Genomic DNA, 10925 nt, shown 5'->3' with positions numbered 1-10925 from the left:
ACATCTACAGGCACTAGGACTCGCACCAGGACACCCGGCACCACACGCCGCTCACCTGCACTCACCACCTCCACTGCCATTTACACGTCCCCTGGTCCTCTCCCAGTGTGTCTGTGACGCCCCCTCCCAAAGTACCCAAACGCCGGCAATCACTCACCCAACATCCATCCACCTCACGACAGCCTCCAGTACCTGCACCTGCACCCAAAACAGCTAAAGTGGCACCTCCTACAACCACCTCCTCTTCCTCCACTCCCAGACCCCCTCCAGCTACCCATCCCAGTGTCCGTCAGAAACTGTCCCTCTGTCAAATTGACCTTTTTGCCTCCACCCCCCCCTCCAATTCATCAGTCCCGTCGTAGTGCCTCAGCCAAAAAGCCTCCAATACCAGTGGTGCGTGTTCCAGGTTTTTGGAGTGCACCGTCCACCAGGGCAGGCAGTAGGACCCGGAGCCAAGGCACTGGTAACCCACCCCCTGTAAAGGCTCTGAAATTGGAGAGTGGACGACGGGACCGTGACAAGACTCCTGGTGGGACAACAAGTGAAATGGGATCGAAGGCGATTGGTGAGTCAGCTGTTACTCCAAAAAAGGTGGGGAAGGTCCAGAGGAAGTCTCCCCAGCCTGTTGTGAGTGTCACGGCGGAGAAGTGCGCCATCATTTCCGGCGGTCCAAACACCACCGCCAGCACCGTCGTCACTGGTCCGGAGACCACCGCCGGAGTCACAGCCCAGGAGGGCCCAGGTATCGTTTCTGGTCAGGAGACCACCGCCGGAGTCATTGCCCAGGCGGGCCCAAGTAACGTCACTGGTCAGGAGACCACCGCCGGAGTCATTGCCCAGGAGGGCCCAAGTATCGTCACTGGTCAGGAGACCACCGCCGGAGTCAGTCCCCAGGAGGGGCCAGGATGCCACAGCCCCGCTGCCCAAGGATGGAACGTCATGCCACACACCAATGTCCAGTGTGGAGATCGTCATGCCACACACCAATGTCCAGTGTGGAGATCGTCGTGCCACACACCAATGTCCAGTGTGGAGATCGTCATGCCACACACCAATGTCCAGTATGGAGATCGTCATGCCACACACCAATGTCAGTATCAGACCCGCCATGTCAAAGCACCGCTGAACAGGGCAAAGCCCGCCATGTCAAAGCACCGCTGAACATGGCAAAGACCGCCATGTCAAAGCACCGCTGAACAGTCCTGAACCGCCATGGCAAAGCACCGCTGAACAGTCCTGAACCGCCATGGCAAAGCACCGCTGAACAGGGCAAAGACCGCCATGTCAAAGCACCGCTGAACAGGGCATGCACTGCTTAGGAATAAATGGACCGCCACATCAGGCATCCTTATCCCATGTGCAGCTGGGACAGTGACAGGACAGGGACTTTCACGGGGAGACTCATCCAGTCTTGGCACCAGTCCCCCTCCAGAACCAGTGGAGACCTGCATCTACTTGTGAGACTGTGGCTTTGCACTCCCCAGGATGGCACAGTGGGCAAGCCACCTACTGTAGAGACTTGAGAGACTGTGGCTTTGCACTCCCCAGGATGGCACAGTGGGCAAGCCACCTACTGTAGAGACTTGAGAGACTGTGGCTTTGCACTCCCCAGGATGGTACATTGGGCAAGCCACCCACTTGTGAGACTTGAGAGACTGTGGCTTTGCACTCCCCAGGATACATCAATGGGCATGTAGCCCCGTCGTGGATCTGGCTCTGCATTCATGTGGCTGAGGTGCCCTCCCTTCCCTTCCCTTCCCCCTGAGGTGCCTGTAGTGTTTCTATCTGTTGCCCCGGCAGTGTTCTTTCGGATTTTGGTCAGGTATCTATTATGGGCCTCGCCCATGCATTTCTGGACTGTTGGTGCACGGACATTGTTGTGTACATATCTGCACTACTTCTTGTATTGTATATATAATTATGTGTGATTTAGAGATATATATCTGTATATTTTTTTATGAAATGTATATTGGCACATTACAATGTTTGACCGAAATTTGCTTTGTCTTTGCATTCTTCCGGGGGGATTGTGGGTTGTTAATGTGATATTTTTTGACTGTATTGGTGTGTATGTTGTAATATGTGAGGGTGGGGTTGTTTGGTGGGTGTCCCCCTAACTTTTGCCTCCCCCCTCCCCAGTGTCGTAGATGCAGTACTCACCGGTATCTTCTGCGCCTAATCGCTGTTGGTCGTAAATGAGCAGAAAGACAAGGGCAGGGAGTATTTGTAATTCCGGCTCCATGGTGGCCTCTTTCCTCGTGGGATGTGTTGAGGTGAGCGTTTTCCCATAGCAAAAGCTGTTTCCGCCGTGTTTTTATCCACGGTGAATCCGCCCCGGAAAAGGTGGCGGATTGGCCTGTTGTAATAGTGTGGGCGGTACATTGTCTCCCGTCTGTCTGTTGGCGGTGACCGCCGCGCTGCTTGTCTGTACCGCCGTGGCGGGCGGTGTGTTAAAGTGGCTGTCTTTGTTGGCGGTTTCCGCCAGGGTCATAATTCCCTTTTTTTGTCCGTCGGCCTGTTTGCGATATTACCCCACCTTTTACACCGTCCGCCAGAGTTGTAATGACCCCCATAATGTCTAATACAGAAGAGAGAGTGATGGAACTCGACCTCACACCTTACCTCCATCTTAGAATGACGGAGTTAAGGTCTCTCTGCAAATTAAAAAATATTAAAGCTGGCATAAACCCTACCAAACTACAGCTCCAGGAGCTGTTGGCAGAGTTTGCCAAAGCCAACCCCTCTGAGGATGACCTTGCAGAGGAGGAAGCTAGTGATTTGGAGGAGAATTCCTCCCTCCAGTCCTAATTAGGGAGATCAGGGCCCCTTAAGCTCTGTCTCCAACTGTGATAGTCAGAGATGCTGCTTCCCTCACAGGAGGGTCCAGCACCTCTGGAGTCACTGAGGATAGCCTCAGTGAAGATGACCTCCTGCTAGCCAGGATGGCCAAAAGATTGGCTTTAGAGAGACAGCTCCTAGCCATAGAAATGGAAAGACAAGAGATGGGTTTTAGTCCCATCCATGGTGGCAGCAACATAAGTAGGGTCAGAGATTCTCCTGACATGTTGAAAATCCCAAAAGGGATTGTAACTAAATATGAAGATGGTGATGACATCACCAAATGGTTCACAGCTTTTGAGAGGGCTTGTGCAACCAGAAAAGTAAACAGATCTCACTGGGGTGCTCTCCTTTGGGAAATGTTCACTGGAAAGTGTAGGGATAGACTCCTCACACTCTCTGGAAAAGATGCAGGATCCTATGACCTCATGAAGGCTACCCTGATTGAGGGCTTTGGATTCTTCACTGAGGAGTATAGAATTAGGTTCAGGGGGGCTCAAAAATCCTCGAGCCAGACCTGGGTTGATTTTGTTGACTACTCAGTGAAAACACTGGATGGTTGGATTCAAGGCAGTGGTGTAAATGATTATGATGGGCTGTACAATTTATTTGTGAAGGAACACCTGTGAAGTAATTGTTCAAATGATAAACTGCATCAGCATCTGGTAGACCTAGGGCCAATTTCTCCCCAAGAATTGGGAAAGAAGGCGGACCATTGGGTCAAGACTAGGGTGACCAAGACTTCCACAGGGAGTGACCAAAAGAAAGGGGTCACAAAGCCTCCCCAGGGGAAGAGTGTTGAGACATCCAAAGGGAAAAATAGTAAAGAGTCTTCTACAGGGCCCCAAAAACCTGCTCAGGAGGGTGGGCCCAGAACCTCTTCACAATCCAATTTTCGGTACAAGGGTAAAAACTTTGATCCCAAAAAGGCCTGGTGTCGTAGCTGTAATCAGCCTGGACACCAAACTGGAGACAAGGCCTGTCCCAAGAAAGGTTCCACTGCTAACTCTACTCCAGCTAACATTGGAATGGCTAGTCTCCAAGTGGGATCAACAGTGTGCCCAGAGCAAATCAGGTGTCACACTGAAGCTACATTAGTCTCTGAGGGTGGGGTGGATTTAGCCACACTGGCTGCCCGGCCCCATAACATGCAAAAATACAGGCAGCAGCTCTTAATTAATGGGACAAGTGTAGAAGGCCTGAGGGATACAGGTGCCAGTGTCACCATGGTGACAGAGAAACTGGTTTCCCCTGGTCAATACCTGGCTGGACAAACTTATCCAGTCACCAACGCTGACAATCAGACTAAAGTACATCCCATGGCTTTGGTAACTTTAGAGTGGGGAGGGGTCAATGTCCTGAAACAGGTGGTGGTCTCCTCAAATATTCCTGTAGACTGTTTGCTTGGAAATGACCTGGAGTCCTCAGCATGGGCTGAGGTAGAACTAAAAACCCATGCAGCCATGCTGGATATCCCTGAACTGGTGTGTGTCAAGACAAGGGCACAGTGCAAGACTCAGGGTGAAAAAGTGGTGTTGGAGCCTGGAAAAAGGGCCAAACCTACCAAGAGGAAAGGAAAGACAACTGGGGAACCAGTTACAATACAACAAGAAAAAGAGAACTCTCTTCTCAGGAAGAAGTTCTGCCCTCTGAGGGAACTGAGCCTATGGAGTTAGGACCTTATCAGGTTGAGCTCCTAGGCCCAGGGGGACCCTCAAGGGAACAGTAGTGTAAGGGGAAAGAAACCTGTCCCTCTCTTGAAGGCCTTAGGCAGCAAGCTGCTGAAGAGTCCAATGGAAAGAAAACAGGAATACATAGGGTCTATTGGGAAGATGGACTCCTTTACACTGAGGCAAGAGATCCCAAACCTGGTGCCACTAGGAGAGTGGTAGTGCCTCAGGAGTTTAGAGAGTTTATTCTGACCTTAGCCCATGATATTCCTCCTGCTGGGCATTTGGGACAGACCAAGACGTGGGAGAGACTAGTCAACCACTTCTATTGGCCCAACATGTCCCAGAAGGTCAAGGAGTTTTGTGTCTCCTGTGCCACCTGTCAAGCCAGTGGTAAGACAGGTGGACACCCAAAGGCCCCCCTCATTCCACTTCCAGTGGTGGGGGTCCCCTTTGAAAGAGTGGGTGTGGACATAGTGGGTCCACTTGAACCTCCCACAGCCTCAGGGAACTTATACATACTAGTAGTAGTGGATCATGCTACTAGATACCCAGAAGCAATTCCCCTTAGGTCGACTTCTGCCCCTGCAGTAGCCAAAGCACTCATTGGTATTTTTACCAGAGTGGGTTTTCCTAAGGAGGTGGTGTCTGACAGAAGTACCAACTTTATGTCAGCATACCTGAAACCCATGTGGAATGAGTGTGGGGTGACTTACAAATTCACCACACCATACCATCCACAAACCAATGGCCTTGTTGAGAGATTCAACAAGACATTAAAAGGCATGATCATGGGGCTCCCTGAAAAACTCAAAAGGAGATGGGATGTCCTCTTGCCATGTCTGCTTTTCGCTTACAGAGAAGTGCCTCAGAAGGGAGTAGGGTTTTCCCCCTTTGAACTTCTGTTTGGCCACCCTGTAAGGGGACCACTAGCTCTTGTGAAGGAAGGCTGGGAGAGAACTCTTTATGAGCCTAAGCAAGATATAGTGGACTATGTACTAGGCCTACTTTCAAGGATGGCAGAGTACATGGAAAAGGCAAGCAAAAACCTTGAGGCCAGCCAACAGCTCCAGAAGATTTGGTATGACCAAAAGGCTGCTATGGTTGAATTTCAGCCAGGGCAGAAAGTCTCGGTTTTGGAGCCTGTGGCTCCCAGGGCACTTCAGGACAGATGGAGTGGCCCTTACCCAGTGCTAGAAAAGAAGAGTCAGGTCACCTACCTGGTGGACCTAGGCACTAGCAGGACCCCCAAGAGGGTGATCCATGTGAACCGCCTTAAGCTCTTCCATGACAGGGCTGATGTGAATCTGTTGATGGTAACAGATGAGGACCAGGAAGCTGAGAGTGAACCTCTCCCTGATCTCCTCTCCAAAGACCCTAAAGATCGCTCAGTTGATGGAGTGATCTATTCAGACACCCTCTCTGGCCAACAGCAATCTGACTGTAGGAAGGTCCTGCAGCAGTTTGCTGAGCTCTTTTCCCTAACCCCTGGTCAGACACACCTGTGTACCCATGATGTGGACACAGGAGACAGCAAACCTCACACCAAAGATGGAAAGAGAGAGATGAGGTTTTGTGCGGACTACAGAGGACTTAATTCTGTCACCAAGACAGATGCCCATCCCATTCCAAGGGCTGATGAACTGATTGACAAATTAGGTGCTGCCAAATTCTTAAGTACCTTTGACTTAACAGCAGGGTACTGGCAAATCAAAATGGCACCAGGAGCAAAAGAAAAGAGCATTCTCCACACCTGATGGGCATTATCAGTTTACTGTTATGCCCTTTGGTCTAAAGAATGCTCCTGCCACCTTCCAAAAGTTGGTGAATCAAGTCCTTGCTGGCTTGGAGTCCTTTAGTGCAGCTTATCTTGACGATATTGCTGTCTTTAGCTCCAGCTGGCAGGATCACCTGGTCCACCTGAAGAAGGTTTTGAAGGCCCTGCAATCAGCAGGCCTCTCTATCAAGGCATCCAAATGCCAGATAGGGCAGGGAACAGTGGTTTACTTGCGTCACCTTGTAGGTGGAGGCCAAGTTCAGCCACTCCAGCCTAAGATCCAGACTATTCTGGACTGGGCAGCTCCAAAAACCCAGACTCAAGTCAGGGCATTCCTTGGCTTGACTGGGTATTACCGGAGGGTTGTGAAGGGATATGGATCCATAGTGACACCCCTCACAGAACTTACCTCCAAGAAAATGCCCAAGAAAGTAAACTGGACTGTAGAATGACAACAGGCCTTTGACACCCTGAAACAAGCAATGTGCACAGCACCAGTTCTAAAAGCTCCAGATTACTCCAAGCAGTTCATTGTGCAGACAGATGCCTCTGAACATGGGATAGGGGCAGAGTTGTCCCAAACAAATGATGATGGCCTTGACCAGCCTGTTGCTTTCATTAGCAGGAGGTTACTCCCCAGGGAGCAGCGTTGGAGTGCCATTGAGAGGGAGGCCTTTGCTGTGGTTTGGTCCCTGAAGAAGCTGAGACCATACCTCTGTGGTACTCACTTTGTAGTTCAAACTGACCACAGACCTCTCAGATGGCTGATGCAAATGAAAGGTGAAAATCCAAAACTGTTGAGGTGGTCCATCTCCCTACAGGGAATGGACTTTATAGTGGAACACAGATCTGGGACTGCCCATGCCAAAGCAGATGGCCTTTCCAGGTTCTTCCACTTAGAAAATGAAGACTCTGTTGGGAAAGGTTAGTCTCATCCTCTTTCATTTGGGGGGGGGGGTTGTGTAAGGAAATGCCTCCTTGGCATGGTTACCCCCTGACTTTTTGCCTTTGCTGATGCTAAGTTTTGAGTTGAAAGTGTGCTGAGGCCTGCTAACCAGGCCCCAGCCCCAGTGTTCTTTCCCTAACCTGTACTTTTGTTTCCACAATTGGCACACCCTGGGATCCAGGTAAGTCCCTTGTGACTGGTACCCCTGGTACCAAGGGCCCTGATGCCAGGGAAGGTCTCTAAGGGCTGCAGCATGTCTTATGCCACCCTGGGGACCCCTCACTCAGCACAGACACACTGCTTGCCAGCTTGTGTGTGCTAGTGGGGATAACAAGACCAAGTCGACATGGCACTCCCCTCAGGGTGCCATGCCAACCTTACACTGCCTACAGGTATAGATAAGTCACCCCTCTAGCAGGCCTTTCAGCCCTAAGGCAGGGTGCACTATACCAGAGGTGAGGGCATAAGTGCATGAGCACTATGCCCCTACAGTGTCTAAGCAAAACCTTAGACATTGTAAGTGCAGGGTAGCCATAAGAGTATATGGTCTGGGAGTGTGTCATGCACGAACTCCACAGCACCATAATGGCTACACTGAAAACTGTGAAGTTTGGTATCAAGCTTCTCAGCGCAATAAATGCACACTGATGCCAGTGTACATTTTATTGTAACATACACCCCAGAGGGCACCTTAGAGGTGCCCCCTGAAACCTTAACCGACTATCCATGTAGGCTGACTAGTTTTAGCAGCCTGCCACACACCAGACATGTTGCTGGCCACATGGGGAGAGTGCCTTTGTCACTCTGTGGCTAGTAACAAAGCCTGTACTGGGTGGAGGTGCTTCACACCTCCCCCTGCAGGAACTGTGACACCTGGTGGTGAGCCTCAAAGACTCACCCCCTTTGTTACAGCACCCCAGGGCACTCCAGCTAGTGGAGTTGCCCGCCCCCTCTGGCCACGGCCCCACTTTTGGCGGCAAGGCCGGAGGAGATAAAGAGAAAAACAAGGAGGAGTCACTGGCCAGTCAGGACAGCCCCTAAGGTGTCCTGAGCTGAGGTGACTCTAACTTTTAGAAATCCTCCATCTTGCAGATGAAGGATTCCCCCAATAGGATTAGGGATGTGCCCCCCTCCCCTCAGGGAGGAGGCACAAAGAGGGTGTACCCACCCTCAGGGCTAGTAGCCATTGGCTACTAACCCCCCAGACCTAAACACACCCCTTCAGTATTTAGAGGGTCCCCAGAACCTATGAACTCAGATTTCTGCAACTTAAGAAGAAGAGGACTGCTAAGCTGAAAAACCCTGCAGAGAAGACGGAGACACCAACTGCTTTGGCCCCAGCTCTACCGGCCTGTCTCCCCACTTCTAAAGACACTGCTCCAGAGACGCTTTCCACAGGGACCAGCGACCTCTGAAGCCTCAGAGGACTGCCCTGCATCTAGAAGGACCAAGAACTCCCGAGGACAGCAGCTCTGTTCACCAAAGACGGCAACTTTGCAACAAAGAAGCAACTTTGAAACAACTTGTGTTTCCCGCCGGAAGCGTGAGACTTGGCACTCTGCACCCGACGCCCCCGGCTCGACTTGTGGAGAACAATCACTTCAGGGAGTGAGTAGCCAGAGTTGCCCCCCCTGAGCCCCCACAGCGACGACTGCAGAGGGAATCCCGAGGCTCCCCCTGACCGCGACTGCCTGCTTCAAAGAACCGACGCCTGGTAAAGACTCTGCACCCGGAGCCCCCAGGGCCTGAAGGATCCGACCTCCAGTGCAGGAGCGACCCCCAGGTGGCCCCTCTCCCTTGCCTAGGTGGTGGCTACCCCGAGGAGCCCCCCCCCCCTTGCCTGCCTGCATCGCTGAAGAGACCCCTTGGTCTCCCATTGATTTCTATTACAAACCCGACACTTGTTTGCATACTGCACCCGGCCGCCCCCGTGCCGCTGAGGGTGTACTTTCTGTGTGGACTTTTGTCCCCCCTGGTGCCCTACAAAACCCTCCTGGTCTGCCCACCGAAGACGCGGGTACTTACCTGCCGGCAGACTGGAACCGGGGCACCCCCTTCTCCATTGAAGCCTATGCGTTTTGGGCACCACTTTGACCTCTGCACCTGACCGGCCCTGCGCTGCTGGTGTGTTAACTTTGGGGTTGCTCTGAACCCCCAACGGTGGGCGACCTTGGACCCAAACTTGAACCCCGTAGGTGGTTTACTTACCTGCAAAAACTAACAAACACTTACTCCCCCCAGGAACTGTTGAAAATTGCAGTGTCTAGTTTTAAAATAGCTATATGTGATTTATGTGAAAACTGTATATGCTATTTTGCTAATTCAAAGTTCCTAAAGTACCTACCTGCAATACCTTTCATTTGAAGTATTACATGTAAATCTTGAACCTCTGGTTCTTAAAATAAACTAAGAAAAGATATTTTTCTATACAAAAACCTATTGGCCTGGAGTTGTCTTTGATTGTGTGTTCCTCATTTATTGCCTCCTTTGATAAGCCTACTGCTCGACCACACTACCACAAAATAGAGCATTAGAATTATCTCTTTTGGCCACTATCTTACCTCTAAGGGGAACCCTTGGACTCCTTGCATACTATTCCTTACTTTGAAATAGTGCATACAGAGCCAACTTCCTACAGCGTATTTTTATTTAATGGATTTGGAATTATTGCCTGTATGTTCTGCCGGCAAATGCTCCACCCTCCTTGGGTTGCGGGTCGGTTTTGGTGCACATTTTGGTGGTGTATATGTATATATATATATATATATACATATATATATGGTCACAGAAAAAAACAAAGGTTACAGGGACGTTATAGTTATGAAATAGAGTATTAAAAAAATCATGGAAATTCAGTGAGAAAAAACTAAGGTTACAGGGATGTTATAGTTAGGGTCACATTTTAAACATACAAAACCTTAGAAATTCAACTATTATAGTTAATGTTATCTCACGTACCTATAACTCGTGCCCTAAGGTACCTATATCTCGTGCCCCCATCATGCACAGTTTTTTTAGTCAAAAACTGCAAATATTACGTTGATGTTATCAAAGATGTCATGAGTGCTGTAATTTGTGGTGTAATTAGCAGTGCATACTGAGGGCGCAGGTTATGGTTACATTAGGGCACGAGTTATAGTTACTTGAGATTAATCTATCTAGAACAGGTGAATATGTAAGGTACGTGTAAAATGTGAGACTAACTATAACATTAGCGCTTCTTTTTTTTTTTTTTTTTTACCATGGATTCACGACCCCGAAACTTCCTGGTTTGAAGCTTTGGCTGCCAATTAGATCTCAGCATGAGATTGGGAGGGGTCACCAATCTTTTGCATCCCTAGGTATACAAATTTGGATTTCCTTAAATTTCTCCAAAACTACTGAACCAATTTACACTAAGTAACAAAAAGGCCTCTATGTGGACCAAGAGCTATCTCTCTGCCAAATTTGGTATAATTCTGTCCAGTGTTTTTTGCGCTATCGCTGTTCAATTTTTCTTTGAAAATGCTTTAAATTTCACCCCCCTTTATCTCTGCCCTCGCTTGACAGATCAAACTGAAACTTTCCAGACAGCAGCTCATGTGACTGTTCAAGTTTTTTGGAAACGTTTGTGAAGATTCGTCAAGCAGTGCCAAAGATATAGATAAGCAAAAAGAAACTAGATCCTAACTATAATATATATATATAAAAATAT

The sequence above is a fragment of the Pleurodeles waltl genome, chromosome 2_2 (assembly GCF_031143425.1).
Source record: "Pleurodeles waltl isolate 20211129_DDA chromosome 2_2, aPleWal1.hap1.20221129, whole genome shotgun sequence".
Classification (NCBI taxonomy): Eukaryota; Metazoa; Chordata; class Amphibia; order Caudata; family Salamandridae; genus Pleurodeles; species Pleurodeles waltl.
The sequence above is the reverse complement of the archived record's forward strand: the minus strand, read 5'-3'. Positions refer to the sequence as shown.